The sequence below is a fragment of the Mchenga conophoros genome, linkage group LG12, assembly GCF_057382185.1.
Source record: "Mchenga conophoros isolate Kocher_MC1m ecotype Shallow Benthic linkage group LG12, M_conophoros_male_GT1.1, whole genome shotgun sequence".
Classification (NCBI taxonomy): Eukaryota; Metazoa; Chordata; class Actinopteri; order Cichliformes; family Cichlidae; genus Mchenga; species Mchenga conophoros.
In genome coordinates this window covers 23,402,542-23,405,307 of record NC_140537.1, presented here as the reverse complement: position 1 = coordinate 23,405,307, position 2,766 = coordinate 23,402,542, and positions in this window count along the sequence as shown.

Here is a 2,766-nt window from a genome sequence, read left to right as displayed (position 1 = left end):
AAATATTCATAAACAAAAAGGTGAGCGTAGACGTTAAACTAAATAACGATCTGGTCCGGGTCAGAGAGGACAGCTATTCCGGGGATTGGACTGGAAAGCAAGTCACAAAGGGTCCAGGAAAAAGGTCGGGGTCACTGTAACAGAATGCAGATGTTCAAACATAGATAAGGAGGCATATGAATATGTTGTTTGGCTCAGAATCCTCCTTCGTACTGCGTACTTGCCAACGGAGGTCGGAGATGACATAGAGGGGTGAGTAGTCCGGGTGTGTAAATCCAAAAACTCCTGGCGTGGAGGCAGAGAGGCAGGTAGGTAATTTTGGTAATAGCCTGAGGGACTGCCAGAAGGTCCAGCATCCAAGTAGAAGCTCTTCGACAGGGGTTGACAGTTAGGTGTAGCTGAAAAAGGAGGCGCACAAAAAACAAACATACAGTGAGGCAAGGTGATTCAAAAAAACACGTAGGGAATTTATGGTGGTGGCCTGCACTGACTGATGTTTAGCAGAGAATCTGGCGAAGAGAGATTGAGAACGCTGGCCTTATGAGTCCCCGGCTAATTACCCACAGATGTAAGCGATCAGCAAAAACACTGAGGCCCCTCCCAGGGGTGGAGACGCCGGCTCGGAGGGAGACACACTGGCACACACCCGGACCATGACAGGAACTTATCACACAGTATGGACAAGTTATTGATCTAAATTTTAGATTACGTTTCAGGTACACTCAATAAGGCCAACACTGCACTTGATTCTGAACAACTGAATCTGCACTAAAAAAATGATGACATTAAGCCTTGAAGCATTTGAGAAGAACAGAAGAGAAGATGGGGGAACTGGGGCCATGAAAGTGTAGCAATGTGCATAATTCAGTGCACCGTAGAGAGGTTTAAGAATGGAAAACAATAAAAAACAAAACATTATGCAGCAAACAGATAACTAGCCAAGATTCTAAAAACATGCTGTAAATTTCAGAAATTACACACACTCAGGATGATTTTCTTTAGTGGAAATTTACCATATATTCAAAGGCAGTAACTGTGATTAACTGTAGCTCCAGAAGCCAGTCGCATACAGCCAAAACGAATAAATTAATATAAACAGCCTAAATGAAAAGGTCCAACCATTAGGTTGATGCAGCACAAAATTTTCCTGTGAATTCCAAACAGTGTGGCTGAGTTGCACTTCAAGGAAATCCTGGTTGTTCATTTTAGAGGGACCGGGGGTGGGGTGAGGGTGTGGGTCACAGGCAGCAAAGGTTAACACAAATGTGAACCAACACTTATAAAAGACAAAATGCGTTTAAGCACCCACACAAATGTGTAGCTGCCATGCAAGCCTTTGTAACCGTACCACCCACTCCACAGCACCTGCGTGTCTGTGCATGTGTGAGACCTGCAAAAAAAGGTCACTGTTGGTCACAGTCAGGAGTCTCTCATATGGACTGGATCAGCCACCATAGAGGTCAGAGGTCACGTGGGTCAGGGGGTTGAGGTCTCCAAGCCAATCATGGGCCAGTGTGTCTCTGAGGGGCCATCCAATGTGAAGTGAGCAGTGCGTAGATGGGATAAGAGGAGTAGAGAAGATCCCGCGAGCCTCCTTTATGACTCAGCTTCAAACACCCCTCGCCAGTCACAACGTGGGGACTTCAGCCATGCAGTATTTCATCAGGTAGCTGGCACATGAGTGTAACTTAGCAATAGCCTTTATTGGGAATGGAGCTATAACTTGTGCTTGTTGGTTAGAAGAGCAATAAATGGTGACGTCTTTATTTTAAAAACATTGCTGAAACTTTTATGTGCAAAAGATATGGTCTTCGTTTTTGATGAAGGTGGCATATCTCTTCACACATTTTCAATAAAAGCCTCTTTATCATTTATATTTTTGTATTCATTACTTTAGCAGCTACTCTTGACTTGTTATCTGCTTTTTTTCTTTGTGTGCGCTGCTCACTTGTTAGTGTGTCTTTATTTACAGCTGCTTCAGTCTGGCTTTGACTGCTGGTATAATAAAATACCATTCTGTGAGCTTTATTACAACGAATCGGGAACCCCCCTGGCATTTTTCTGCTTTCTTTGGGTCAAAATCGCATTTGCACAATGCCGAGCTACGTTTTTGAAGAGATATAAAGACATCACAGTACAAGTAAGGAGTTTTGGATTTGTCCTTGGCCAGCGAAGGAAACATGATCAGGCAAACTGAGCGATTTCTGTAGACTGACTGTATGAAAATAGCAATAAACTGCAACAGATGAGCAGCATAATTAGATTTTTTTTAGGAGCAGAACATAAAGCGCGTTCAAGTCCTACTAAATCAATTCCCACGCTGAAAATTATTACATAGAAGGGGAGAGAAAGCAGAGGAAGAGAGAGATTTGGGGTTATTTGTCACGACACTTGCTGGGAAGGTTCACGGCAGCTAAGAAAAACAATATTTGTGTTTTTCTGTTTGAGTGTGTGCCTGCGTGTGCTTGTTAATGTGTGCGTGTGTGTGTATGTGTGGACGCGCACATTTACAGCTCTGCTCTTGGAACCCACGTTACTTTGATTGACAGCTGAGACTTGCCTTTTTCCCCACCGCACTGCCCGCCCTGCGCGCTTCCGAAGTGGCAGCTCCTTGCGACGCGCTGATTGGTCAAAATCTGCGTAGCTCAACGAGGTCAACGGAATCGAGGAACTTCGCAGAGAGACCATTGGCCAGTTTCATAACCCACATTATTGTCCCCACGTGGAGCGGAGACTTTGATTGGTTCGGAGGCGTTTTGTGGGCTG